This window comes from Vigna radiata, unplaced genomic scaffold (genome assembly GCF_000741045.1).
Source record: "Vigna radiata var. radiata cultivar VC1973A unplaced genomic scaffold, Vradiata_ver6 scaffold_129, whole genome shotgun sequence".
NCBI lineage: Eukaryota > Viridiplantae > Streptophyta > Magnoliopsida > Fabales > Fabaceae > Vigna > Vigna radiata.
In genome coordinates, this window is record NW_014543107.1 from 228,194 (window position 1) to 243,977 (window position 15,784).

Sequence of the window (15,784 nt, forward strand, 5' to 3'; positions counted from 1 at the left end):
GTTTTAGCGATATTATGCTTGTTTCACATTGATTTGCAGGATTTTTAGATGAATTAAAGATGGAAGTGAAGTAAGGTGGACTTAGACCCATGAAAGAAGGAGAAAAATAATGAAAAGAAGGGTCAAGTAAGTCGCTGAGCGCCAGAATGGTCCGCTGAGCGCTCAGAGCGATTAGAGGGAAATCGCTCAACGGAAAAACTAACCGCTCAGCAGCAAAACTAACCGCTGAGCGATCAAAGTGGCAAAAGGGAAACCACTGAGTGGTGAACTTAGGCGCCTGGGCGGTTGTCTGTTTTTATTAGCTAGATTCTGTAATCTTTCTATTATCTTTCTGTTATCTTTTTGGGCTTATATATAGCCCCAGTGCGAATCAAAAGGAGATTCTTTTGGCAGAGAGAAACGTCTAGAGCTATTCCACACACCTTGGAGGAGGTTCCTTGGATGCTTAGGCTCCAATCTACCAAGTTTAGGGTTATTTCTTCCATTCTTTCATCATATTTCATTTAGTTTCACCATGATTATGGTGAACTAAACCCTTTGTTGTTGGGGAACAATGTAATCTTTTGAAACTCTCATATATTCAAATTCTTATTTATTTCATATGCTTGGCATATACTTGTTTATCAATTGTTGGGTTCTCATCTTTGCTTAATGCTTTTATTGTTTAACTCATTCATTAAAAGTTGTTTGTCTTTATCGATATGGGGACCTACGGTAATGTCATGAACTGGTGAGAAATTCCTTGATTATGCTAATACCGCCATGGGATAGGGGTAGGACGATCAATTGTATTTGCTTCAGACCACATTGCATTATTGGTTACTAGGGGAGGCTAGGGATAGCAAGTCGGTAATTAATAATAGGCTCTTTTCACCAAGGGATTGGGTTAAGGGTAGGATAGAAAGTTTGCATGGCAATTGGATAAATAAGTGAAGTAAATAAGAAGAGTAGATATATGAGAGTGGATAAGATGAAATTGTAAACCCCAATAATACCATTCATCCATAATTTCTTAAAACCAATTGAATCAACTGCATTTGCATGTTTATTTTTGTTCTTTGCATACAACCACCAACTTAATTATTTTCTCAAGTCTTACGCGATTTGTTTACATGAAAAGTAAGGCCTAAGAGTCCTTTGGGAAGAACGATATTGGGTTTACCAATTATATTACTTGATAACGATCTGGTACACTTGCCAGTGGCTTAACAACTGGTAGTCATAGCAAAGCAACAAAAGGAACGTATTGGAAATGAATGAATTGGCTGGAATACATAGTCCAACAAGGTATTTAGTGAGTGTCTAGCTTAGGAAATTTTTGTTCAGCCTTTGAATGAAATGTCTCGTGCTAGTAAGGCCAAAACATAAAGCACTGAGTTAAAACTCAACATATTCACTATTTACCAACTTAATCAATGAAAAAATTAATTAGATCTTACAAAACAATGAAAGAGAATGATAATGTATCGTTGGTGACAGGAAATTGAAGCCGAATTGAAGTTGAAACAAGTTCAAGAATTAGCAAAGGCAGAGTTAAATGACAATGTGAATGAAATTTTATGGAACTTACCTCAATGGTAAAAAATAAGTTTCTAAAAAAGAATTTTTTGAACTAATTTTGCTCATGATTGAGACTTTCATCAAGAGGATCAATCATATGTGGATGGTTTTAAAAGTTCAGAATAGATCAAGCACTTGTGCTGTGATTTTTATACTATCCTTAGGGAAGGGATGTGCTAGGAAATCGTTTCTAAAAAATTTGATTAGGACTACACTAGCCACACTACCTTGTCATGTGCTAACTTCTATAGAATCACTTTTCTTTTCAGATGTTGAGGTACAAACATTCACAAACCTTCATATCAAAATATTCATGAAAGAACAGTAAAGATAGAGAAAGGATCACACAATCCTTTTACATTGGTTCACTCTCAATTTTTGAAAGCTACACCCAGTCTCTTTGCATTAATCTCCTCTGTTTTTTAAGTTGTCAAACTTTAATATCTAACCTAACTTTCATTGTTGTGTTGTAAATAGGTAGAGATCTCTTTAAGCTTTTTTTAACATTGTTCTTAAAAGCTAAATTTTGAACTTCAAATCGAAACAAACTCTCCATAGAGTTTGGTTACTAACTTTGCATATTAAACATTTATCCTCCTTTTGGTTCTGGGAGAAACCAATACAATCTTCAAGATTTGTAACTTTTGTTTTTTGCTTGTTTCAAAGACTTGTTATCCTCTTCTTTATATGTAAAAAAATGTAAACGATTTCTATTACAAATGGTGGATGGTCAGAACATTATAACCATTTATGCTTAAGTTTTAATATTTTAAATATACAACCATCATTAACCTTGCAATAATCAATAATGATCAATCAATTCTGTTCTGATCAACCAATATTCTGTAGAATGCTTGATATATATTTTCATTTGTTCCAACACATTTATCCTACACTAATATCAACACATGCTCATAAAATTTCTCATCAAAAACCACTTATGATCTGCCTAAAACATCTAGTATAATTCCACAAATAAACCACGAAGGACACCAAAAAATTATAAGCATCACAATCATGGACATACTCATGGATATCAAGCATTCAAACACAAACTAGTGACCAAAATCAGCTTCATCTTAACAAAACTTCAACTTCCCCATTTTAAATGCAATTAAAACCCAAAATAAAGCAAGCCAAACACAAGAGCATGAACTTTACCTACCTGGAAATAATGAACTCTTGGACACTTCAGTGCAGCCTTTCAGCAATGACACGCCTCAGACCCTGAACGAAGCCCTAAAACCTTGTAAATTAATGGAAAAATGACATTAACAAAACCTACCAAGAACAAATACTAATCATCAAAAACACCATGTTACCCAAGAAAAGGGGCTAAACACATTCAAGTTCGATTACAAACCTACTTACCTCGACAGCAGGGGAAGAAAGACAACCCAAAACCTCCACCAAGATGATTTAGACAAGCTCGCTCACACGCATAAACCACACTCCAGCAAGACCCCTCCAAGAACAACCCTCCAACCCTTGAACAACAACCCTGCAAGAAGAACACACACGTCACAGCAAGTGGAAGCCCACCCCTCGATGACAATCGGTGAAACTCACCATTTAACTGTGAAACCAAGCGTTGAACCTACCTTTGCGATGGACGAACTCCGATGCCGATTGCGACACACCCAATCACGGATACGCGCTTTCGAACAGCCAATTACCAACACGGTGGCTGACGGTCACGCTAGATGATGGAGTGGGCCTCTGTTTGTGAAATGCTAGTGAACGATGGGGGGAATTATGATGAGGAATCGAACTCTCGAAGAAAGAAAGAGAAAATGTTTGGCTCGAAAAATGAAAATTGGGCGAGGGGAAACCCAAGTTTTACAGATTATTACTCGAGCACCTTATCGAGGGTCACATATCCTTCGGTAAGTTAATTCACCCAGCCTTTACCGACGATCTAAATGTCCTTCGGTAATTCACCTAGCATTACCGAGGAGCTCAAGGCCTTCGATAATATGCGTGTTTCTTGTAGAAATTTAAGAAAATGTGTTATACTAATATAACATCTATGGTTTTTTGTTTTGAACATGTAAACCTTTCATGATGTTTTGGATAATATGAACTTTTTTAATATGAATTATGAATGAAAATATTTGTGAACAAAAAACTTTATCTATTTTATTAGTTATTTTAATTTTATGAATAACATTTTTATTAAATTATAAAAATATAAAATGGTTGAAATAATTTAATTAGAAACATAATATTATATTTCAATACAGTGAAAATAATGGTTTTAGGTGCAACTCCTTCTATTGGAATCGTTTTGAAAATAAAGAATAAAAAGGTATGACAATTTTAACTTTCATTATTTTAAATTTTCAAATGTCTCTTCATATAGTGTATTAAATGGAAAGTGTTGAGATAGTTTCTATAAAACTGTCATATTATACTTTGTGATGGTAAGATCTATGACTGTATATACAAAATGGTGATTATAACAAATGTGCTTATAAACGCCAGACAAAATAACCATCATATTTAACACAATTTTTTGTAGTGAAAACTAATTTAATTTAAAACACACAAACACAGATTTATGTCTAAAGATGTACATTCAGATGTATCTTTATTTTTTAGGTTAAATATATGTTTTAGTCCTCATATTTGTTCTCCATTCTCAATTAGGTCCTCATGTTCTTTTTTGTCCCAATTGCATCCTAATTTTTGTAAATTTGAGGAATTAAACCCTCTCCGTTTTGTTTTGTCCCAATTGCATCCTAATATTTGTAAATTTGAGGCAATTAAGCCCTCTCATTTAGCCTACGACGTTCGTGGCCAGTTAACTAAAAGGGCTTAATTGCCTCAAATTTACAAATATTAGGATGCAATTGGAACAAAAAAAACATGAGGACCTAATTGAGAATGAGAAACAAATATGAGGACTAAAACATATATTTAACCTATTTTTTATTATACATTATTAGACATAAATTTTCGTTTAACCATGTACCATCAAATGTAAATTTGCATCTAATTATGCATCAAATGTAAGTTTATCTCTTATGTGTATTATATCAAACATGAATTTATGTCTAACTGTTCCAAATTTACATAAAAGTGAGAAATTCCAACATAAATTTAAATCAGGATAACAATCCAACGTAAATTTATGTCAGAGAAATACTTCGACATAGATTTATATCTTTCACAATTACATATAATATTTGACTTAAAAATACCCAAAAATAATATATATATATATATATATATATATATATATATATATATATATATATATAATCTTCTTTGTACTACATCCTATTTATTATGTAAAGTATGGCAATAAATATTTTGAGAAATTAAAAATTCCATCACTTCATGGTTAAAACTTTATAATTATCTCTAATGTGTCATTAATATTTGAAGAGAACTTATGTGCTCGTAACCATTTCATCAATCTTTATATTTAAATTTTTCTTAAGTTAATTTAGCTTCAATTAATGGAATTTCTCAAGTGCATTTTATTCTGAGATAATTATGCCTTCTCATATGTATTTTGAATTAAGTTTTCTTTGACTTAAGTACTTCAAAGTAAACTATTTTCTTATGATTTCTCAAGTTCACTAATTTATTCCATTCTTGCTACTCTGTTTCTAATAAATATGTTATATACCACACAGATAAGATTCGTAGACCGAATGCACAGATCAATTTCATTTAAATTCAATTTTACACACTCCTTAAAACACACACTAGTGCAAAAAGCCTTTAGACGTCGATTAAAGTAGACTTTTAACATCAGATCAAGAACAAATGTTTATCCGGGTGAGGTTAATGAGACGTCGGGGCAAGATATAATCGACGTTAATATAGACGTCAGATGTTTGTATAACAGACGTCTATATAGACGTCAGACTCTATAGGTCAGACGTCTAAAATATAGTCGTATTTAATAGGATCTTTCTCCGCTTGAGGTCTCTCGAGTTGCTCCTGGCTTATGGTGATTTAAGTTTACAACTATATATTTTAGTTGAAGAGAATGGATTGTACGTTTTTTTTTTTTGTATTGGATGGTTTTAATAATGTAGTGGAGGGAATTGGAGAAGTGCAAAACGCAAGAAATCGTTGCCAAAGGACACGAGCAAAACTGCACAAAAACTAAACGAAAACGCATTTTAATCGGTTCAAATGAAAGATAATTCATCAAAGAGTAATGTAATCGGAGTAAAATTAATTTTAAACAGTGCAAGAGTGAGAAAACAAACCAGAAAAACGTAGCCCATGGAGAGAAAACGCGAGGACGATGATGAACAATGAGTACGCGTAATTATTGCCTCGCATTCACAGTGTTTTAATGCAGACATTTAGAAGTCGGTTCCCCCCACAACAGACGTCTAAAGTGCTTTAGAAGTCGGACTGGCGGGATCAGACGTCTAAATAAAGTCAAAGAGTGACTTTTTAAATTTCTGTGCTGAGTCTTTAGATGTCGGTTACCCCCACAACTGACGTCTAAAGTGCTTTAGAAGTCAGAATGGCGGGATCAGACGTCTAAATGGAGTCAAAAAGTGACTTTTTAAATTTTTGTGTTGAGTCTTTAGACATCACTTCCCCCACAACTGATGTCTAAAGTGTTTTAGAAGTCAGACCCCCTTATAACCGACATCTAAATAGTTGTTTTATTTACAAAAAATGTCACCAGTCGTTTTTTACGTCTGATATTCGAAGGTGAGATGTCTAAAAGGTGATGTTAAAAGCCAATTGAAAAAATGACAACTCCGAAATATGTAACAGGAAAAGCGTAGCATAGTAGCTGCAACTGAAACTGATAGTTTCAGTGTTTATTGAGAGAAGATGCAATGGATATAGTAATGATGGTGTAATGTTTCAGTGTCAGTTGTTACAGAAAAATGTGCAGTAACATGCTAAAACCCAGCAGGATCCTCCCTGTGCGTTTTCCCGCTCTTTGCACTTATTGTTACATATGCTAGAGATTATACAAGGCCCTCTCCATGTTCCACTTGGCCTCCCACATATTGCTGCACCAATACTAACCTCTGCAATACAAACCAAAGATAATATAAATTAATTCTTTATTTTTTAATTTAATAAAAAATTATCCTGCATTAGTTGTTGGAAATTCTACATCGATTAAAAATAAAATCAATTTGTAATATATATATATATATATATATATAAAAGTGAATAGAAAATCTACCTTAAAAACCGATTTTATGAGATTTAGTAAAGTTTAGAATCTACTTCTTAATATGATATTAGAATCATTAGAACCTATTCAAACGTGTTTTGCGGTCTTGAGTAAAATTTAAAGTCTACGTATTAGTCACAAATCTAAGATCTAAAGTTAATGGCACATTAATTATTATAATAGTCAATATTATTATTATTATGTAGATATAATAAAATATGAAATGAAATATATATAAAAAAACTCTGTATATATACTTCTAACGAGAGGTGCATTGTACACTCAAACTTCACACTAGGTTTCAACCATATAGATAGAGAAAAGAAAAACATTAATAAAGAAAAAAAATTCATTAAATGTTGGTAAGTAGATTTCACTCAAATATTAGGGTTATTTGAAAAGAACAAGACATGGGCGATAATTTGATTGAGAAAATCTTATAATAAAAAATATTTTTATATTGTTTTGATAAAAATTATCGTATATAATAAATTTTAATTTTTAAATAACCATTTTAAAGGTCATATCTATCTACTATAAGTTTTTATCGGTTGACCGTATAAAATTTTACATTGAGACTGCAGAAAAATCAAACTCGTTTGATTTTGTGTTGACAAGTCTAATTAGGAGGGAAGAATCTAACCTGGAACAGAAAAGAGAATAGCAAACCAAACGAAGGCAAGGAGAGTGAACCGACGAATGCAAATAGCCATGTCAATTAACTTGCTGGTGTAAAGCATAGATTTCTCTTAGAAGTTAGAAATAGAGATAGGATATCTATATATATATATATATATATATATATATATATATATATATATATATATATAATAAGGGTGCTACGAACTAGAAAAAAATAAAATGAACTAGCTGTAATTGCAAGGTTCGGATTTTTCAAGTGTTGTTCAATTTCTTTTTGTTTCTTGTTCTTGTTTTATTCGAGCAACGTGTACAATTGTAAATAAAAGAAACGGCAAAAGAATTCTATATTTGAAGTTAGTGCGTCTTTATCCAACGTACATATGGCAACTTTTCAAAACTTTGTGAAGTCACTCCATAAGTGAAGAAAAAATAGACCATTGAAATACAAATTTATAATAAGTTTTCACTTTATCCCACTCAACATATATTAAGTCACACTGTCAAAGACTCATTCAGTTTAGTTTTATTAACTTAAAGTGGTTAGAGTTTATTTTGAGATATATATGTTTGTATAAATATTCATACATATTAATCATATATGTGATCAAATCTCGGTAGTTATTACATTGTAATACTTTTTTAATATCATATATTTACATAATATTTGACAAATCAGATTAGATGTATTATTATTATTTTGCTAATTATCACATATAGGGTAAGTTATTATATTTTTTTATATTTGATGGAGGCTTTTCCAAGGATTTAAAACTACAGAAGAGGTTCCAAATCAGATATGCAGTGAAATTGAAGTTGGTGCAGTGAAAAACAGCATGAATGGAGGTGTTTGATGAACTTTGAATGAAAGAATGGTGTGTGAAGCCTCACAGCTCATAAGGCCTTCCTACTAAGGAAGGAAGCTAGAAGAGAATGAGAGAATTCAGAATTAACGGTTGACTAGAGAGCTCAAAAGTGAGAAAATACAATGACTAGACTCTTTTATTTCTAGGTCAAGAAGAACCTCTATTCTGATCTAATTTCCCTCCAAAAATCAAATAAGAACCGGCTGGAAAGGCTAGCTATGAAGAGTCACACATTACATGCCAATTCACATGAAAAATGCTTCAAAAACGTGCAATAGGCAGCTCAGCTGGCACTTGAGCGCCCTCTAGTTGGCCTATCGGCATGACTGGATAAAAAAGGTTGTATCATACATGGGGTTCACCAACGTTAAGCGCCCCTGGACTGGCATTGAGCACCCTTTGATTGGCGTTGTGCGCCCCGACAGTATTAAACTTGAAAATGCTCCAAAATTTTGGTTGGTTGGTCCAATGGTCTAAGTTCCTATCTGAATGTGTCCTATTGCTTTGAATCCTACAAAGTAGAGAAGGAATAATTAAACTTCTTCAAGGGTTATAACAACTTCCTGGATTTGACTTCTGGCCATTGTAGTAGAGAGATTTTTGGGTTTCTAAGTGCTTAAGGTTTTAGGGAGAGACTACTTGAGAGTGAGGGTTTCAGAGGACAACTTGGAGTGCATGAAGATGTTTGGCTTTCTTTGGTGGTTATATACATGGGTAATAGATAACGATTCAAAAAAAGTTATTTTTACACTTAATTTTGACACTAAACACACCTATTCTGACTTAGAAACAAGCTTGAAATCATACATTTTGCTTAAGTTAGAAAAGAAGAGAGTCAAAGGTGATTTTCTTGGTTTTATGCTTGGTTATCCTTGTTTTGGCAGGAATTTACATCAATTGGATGAAAGAAGCTGAAGTAGTAAGGAATTGGACTCAAGAGAAGAAAGAGAAGTGCTTAAAAGAATAATCACAGGCACCACTGAGCGCCAGCTTCGAGGAGGAGTTCTCTGGCCAACGCCTAAGCGCCAACGTTGAGGGGAAGATTAAGTGTCGTAGCCATCATTGAGCGACACCCCTGAGCGCCAACCTCTTCAGAGAAGTCACTGTCAGACGCTTAAGCGCCAATGCTGAGGGGAAATTATGAGTATCGCGCCTACCGCTGAGCGGTAATCCAGCGCTGAGCGCTAGTCTCTTGGGCTTGGGCCAATTTCTACTGATTTTAATGAACTTTAAATAGACTTGCACGACCCAGAGAGAGTATCTTTTGGCAAAAAGAGACACAGAAACACACTCTTCATCCCTTGGAGGCGGATTTTGGATGCGGAAGCTCTGATCTACAAATTATAGGGTTTTATCTTTCATTCTTTTCATTAATTTCATCTAGTTTCACCATGTCTATGGTGAACTAAACCTCCATTGTTGTTGGGAAAACGATGCAATCCTTTGAAACTCTCATGTATTGAATTGTTTTGTCAATCTATATGCTTTACTTCATTAATTGTTAGAGTTTTTCCTCTATTCTCTATGCACGCTTTGTTTAACTCATTCAATAGCGTGATCATTAATTTTTTTGTTATGGACACATACGGGAAAATCTAGACATGAGGGAATTCTCTCGGGAGCAATATTACCTAAACATAGGGATAGGAGGATCGATTGCCTTAAGCTTATGTGCGAATGTAATGCATGATCAATTGTTAGGGAGACAAGACATTGTAAACTAGTAATTAGGAGTAGGCTCTCTTCACCGAGACATCGGGTTTAAGGTAAGTTAGAAAGTGGCATTGACATTAATGAAGAAGTAAAATTCATAAATACATGAGAGTGGATTAGGATAAATCGGGAACTCCAACAACACACTTCATCCATATAATTCACCTGCGTTTATTCTTTGGTCAATTGGTCAAACCTTTGCATGCATGTTTAATTTCGTTTTTTGCATATAAAACCTAAATTTCGTCTTTCAAGTCTTAAATAATCAACAAATCACATGAATGTCTAGGCCAATGAGTCTCTAGGATAAAGTGAATGAATTCTCAATGTCTCGCTCAAATTAAAAAGGGGAAACTTTTGGTTTACAAATAATACGTTGAAGTCCCTACAAAATTCGACGTATTATTAGTGCTTTAAAAGAAAAAAGAATTAAAAAGGGGTAACTCTTTGACTTCTGGCTGGAAAATAATACGTCGAAGCCCCTACAGAATTCGACGTATTATATGTGGTTGAAAAGAAAAAAGAAAAAAGGAATTAAAAGAGGGTTACATTTTGGCTTCTGGCTGACAAATAATACGTCGAAGCCCCTACAGAACTCGACGTACTATTGATGGTTTAAAAGAAAGAAGAGAGAAAATGACGCGCTGCTTTAAATAATTACCATAATGGAACGTCGAATTCTATGGGACTTAGACATTCTACAATTGCATTTATTTACAAAACTACCACTGGTCATTTTTAACATTGGCTATTCGGTGGTTGGATGTTGAACGCGTGACGTTATACGCTGTTTTTGCACTAGTGCTAGTTGTATGATTTTGTTGACAGTGTGATTTTTGAAAGTTTCCTTTCCTTTTCTTTTCCCTAGATGATCTTTAATGGGCCACCTAGTTAGGCTTTGTGCATCATACTTTATGTACAGATGCAAAGCAAAAAGACTATTTGTCTTAGCAATATAAAAGTTGTGACGTTTTGAATGAGATGTAAAATGATATGTCTTCAGACGATGTGTCTGAGACCATGCAATTGAATATGATATCGTTAGACGATAAGTCTTATGATATTTTAACTATGATGGTACATGAGATTAATAATGGAGGAATACTTATACTTATCCTTTCAATCCTTGTTGTCTTGTCTTCTTCCTCGTCATTTGTTGGCTCTCCCTTTTTTCTTCTTTCTTAGGTTTCAGAATTTTGACACTTTTTTCTTTATGATGGGTGAATATCCATCGCCCTAGTGTCATGGTGGGAGTTTCTTTCCTATCATCCATCATATCTGCATGAAAGATAATTTGATTCTTTGGTACCTATCTAGAGTTGAGTTCAACCTTCTTAGTTTTATTTATTTTTTTCTTTTTATGAATTAGACTTATCATTTAAGATTTCCTTTCCTACTTTTAACAAATTTGACAAACCTTGTAGAGTAAAAGTGATTTGAAGATTTGCCATTAAAGCCTAAGCTAGTTTTTATCATGGAAGCATTTCCTAGTATTTACTAACATGTCTAGCCAACCTTCATATGTTGTTTTCTAATATTTTGAGCAAAGTGTCATTTCCTTCTCTAATATTAAAGTTGAAACTTTTTCTTTAAAACTTCTCACTAGTGCAGAAAGGGCTTTAGATGTCTGTTATTTTGGGCTTTTAATGTCACATCCCGAACCAACGTCTATATGGGTGACGTTAATGGGACGTCAGATTCTGCAGTTTCGACGTCGTTATAGACGTCGGTTAATCTCATTGACTGATGTCTGTATAAACGTCAAATATGGCACAAACCGACGTCTCAAGGCACTATATAGACGTTGAACATGGCACAAACCGAAGGGCACTATAGACGTCGGGCATGACATTAACTGACGTCTACGAAGTGTTCGTTGTGTTTAATGCAGTTTTTCTCGTGTCTTTGGGTACCATAGTAGCACCTCCTTCCTTTGCTAGTTTCTTCATAAGAAAAAATTGTGTCTTTTGCATCTCTTATGGCATTTCAACCCAAAACCGAACCTGCGTCGTTGCCTAGTTCCATTCCAACCGCCAAAGAAAAAGAATATGGTAACACCGTATTCTTTTTCTTCACCATAGAAAGAGAATACGGTGACACCGTTTTCTTTTTCTTTGGCGATAGGAGTAAGAGATCCAAAAAACGCAAGCTTTTCTTATGAGGAAACTAGCAAAGGGAGAAGGTGCACTACGCTACACAAAGACACGTGAAAAACTGCACCAAAACACAACGAAAACTCATGTTAATCGGTTCAAATGAGATCAAACGGTTCAAAAGCAAGTTCAATCAGAGTAAAAGCGAAGTTTAAACGGTTCAAAAGAGTTCAAACGCACCTGAAAGGCAATGCAGAGGAGAGAAATGGCGAAGGAAGACGATGAAGTGCGCGAAACTAGTTCTCGATGATCGATTTAAAAAGAAATGAGACGTTAGTTGTCAAAGAACCCGACGTCTATAATCGAATATACGTGGGAGACCTTACTAATATGACGTCCATTCAATTTCAAAATTAATATTCATGGTAAATGCAGACGTCGGATGTCCTGGGAACTGACGATTATAGTCGCATATAGACGTCGGTTGGCAGGATTAAATGTCTACATGGCGGAAAAATAATAATTTGTCACCTACCTGTCAGACAATAGACGTCAGTTAGGAGGGGTATTAACGTCTATAGTCACATATAGACGTCAGAGTTGGGGATCTAACGTCTAAATGACAGAAAGAAATGACTTTTCACCTACTGTCATATAGACGTCAATTAGGAGGGAACAAACGTTTATAGTCGCATGTAGACGTCGGACTGGCGGGATCTGACGTCTAGATGGCAGAAAGAAATGATTTTTCACCTATCTGTCAGGCCTCTAGACGTCCGTTAGAAGGGCCCCGACGTATATAATATTTTAGATGTCGGTGCCCCTTCTAACCGACGTCTAGAGGCCTGACTTATTTACGAAACTGTCACCAGTCGATAATTTTTGAAGGTTTCATTTTCCTTTGACATAATAATCAAACAAAATTAAATAATTTGTTCAATATTCTATTATGACTCTTGATTTTGATTATTCATAATATTAATTTTTATTTATTGTGTAATATTACATTAATTATTATAATAATTCATAAACATTTTGGATAAAATTTATCTTTATTAATATAATTATAGGTTACTAATTAGAACTTATATGTTGAGAATTTCAGAATTCATTGTTACTCCAAAATATATATTTGAAGAGTATAATTGAATTGATGAATCTAAAATATATTCCTTGAAAATACATTTTAGATGGATGAATCACACCCCATTAATTCCCCACCTTAGTGGAAGCCAAGTGTCATGCCCCTCTGGATTCCCTAGGTTAGTGGGAGACAAAACTGTCAGCCTCATTTAATTCCCCGCTTCTTGGTATCTGTGTGGCAGCAGAGAGAATGTGGGTTTCTAGAAAATGGAAGACAGGTGGCACGAAAGGAGTTAATCGTTCAGTTTTTGGGGGCTGTATTTAAAATAGGATTTCAAAAACTGACGCCACTTCTACATGCAACCCTTCTTCTTCTTCTTCTCCAAATTTTCCAGAAACCCTCCATTTGCTCCTTCTTCTCTCTAAATCTCTCAACCTTCTCTCTAGATTTCTAACCTTGCTCCTCCTCCGATCATCAAACTCCTTTCAGATTAAATACTCCCGGTGACAAGGCCTTTCGTTTGCACTGATAAGATTTTCTTTTGGACAACTTTGAATTTGGGAAGCCATAGAACTTAGAAGCCTAGCGGGATTATAAGGTAAGGGAAGCTTATAAATTTAATTATGACTATTTTTGGATGCATGATTTAATGAGTATATGATTGATGTTTTTTTAAGAATGGTATGTTGTTTGTGTGGATTGCATGTTTAATTTTCTAGTATGAACTTAGTTATAAACCTGCTGAACTTAGTGAAATTCTGGAACTGTAACCGAGGGTCTTAGGACCGTTCGGTTTCCCCAAAACTATCAGTCTTGGCTAAGTTTCCTCTATAGGAAATCAGTTGGTGACCGATCGATCTTATAAACTTATATTGAATCTTCATTACTTTGCTTAGTTGGTCTTTTAAAACAAAACAAGAAAGTGTCCTCTCTCAGTTTTAGTGTATATACATATATAATCACCTATTTAAAACGTTCGGTCTTACACTGGACGTTCAGTCACTAAAAGTACTCGGTCATAGATTGAGTGCTCGATCTCAGGAGGTACTCGGTCATAGACTAAGTACTTGGTGATTGTATTCAAAATATTCCTTAAAGGGTACTCAGTCTTGAAGTGCTCGGTCATAGACTATCATTTGGTCATTTGAAGTGTTCGGTCTCAGACTAACACTTAGTCTTTGAAGTACTTTGTTTACACTGATACTATTTCTTTTAAAGAGTGCTCGGTCTTATACTAACACTTGAATTCCCCAAAGAGTGTTCGGTCTTGCACTAACACTCGGTTTATTGAAGAGAACTCCTTTTATTTTTCAGGCATTCGGCCCAAGCTGTAAAGTATTCGGTTTTTATTAAAAGTTGACCGGTTGTTGAACGTTTGGTCATTTTGATAAATTGTAATATGAGATTTGCTCGGTTTTAAATGATATTCGGTTCCCTTCAGTGTTTGACCGTTTGGTCATTTCCTCATGTACCTTTTATACATTTGGTTTTCTTCTCAGTATCTAACCGTTCGGTCACTCCCCTTATAGTGTCTCTTATGTGTATTAAAGAATCATTTCTGAATAGGACTATGTAAATTTGGATGATATGAAATGAGAAGAATGAAAGTGTTATGATCATTTAAGAGAATTCCAAGGAGGAATGTCTCATGATTGAAATTGAATGGTAGAATATGAACACGGTTAAGTTAAGCTGTCGCTTATCCTGATATTCCGTGATTACGCCTCCTCAGGTAGAGGAAGGTAACTCATGCATGGGAATGGCAGGAGGTCCTTTAGCCTCAAGGTATTTCTACACCGAGGTAGCTCCACTGGACTAACCTCAGGTGGCAGTCTGTTGAGTGTATCCCAGCCAGGTCCATCCGGGTGAACAAGCGTCATAACTACATGGTTCATACAGTCCGGGCAGAGTCAAAGTAGTCGATTATTATTATTTATACGTTCGGTTTTGATGGTTATACATGTACGATGATTGTATGGTTGAAATGTTGTTTTGGATCATTCGGTTCTTATATTTAAATGTGTGTTGTAATTGATTAATTAAATTACATAAGCTTACCCTTATTTTCCTGTCATGTCTATGTTGTCGTTCAGTCATTATCCGACCGATTGTTCTCTTCACATCCATTGGATGTGAGCAGAGGGCGACTTTGAAGATTCTCTAGAGGAAGCATTGCAGACTGTACAGCCAGAGGATAGTGTAGGACCGTCTGGTCAGTAAAGTTAGATAATTTTAGTTTTTGTACAACCATTCGGTTTAGTGTTGTTGTAAAATCGTTCGATGTGGATCCCTTTTGTTGTACCGTTCGATCTTGAACTAATCCTATGACCGTTCGGTCAAATCCTGTAAATATTATTCAGACTTATATTTTCTTGCACAGTTTCAAGTTCTATATGATGTTCATATTGCTTTTCTCTTTACATGCTTATTTACTACCGTTCTCCTTTATTGCTTTTGTTAACTCCCTATAATAAATTATAGTTTTCCGTCTATATATTTATTGGGATGTTATAATGAATCTCAAATTAGTTAATTTGAATTATATTTTCAAATACCATAATATATTTTGGATTAATTAATTCAGGCATAGATATAATCTTTAGATTGTCGAATCCAAAATTAAAAAATGCATTCGGAAATGTTCAATCTAAAATACTTA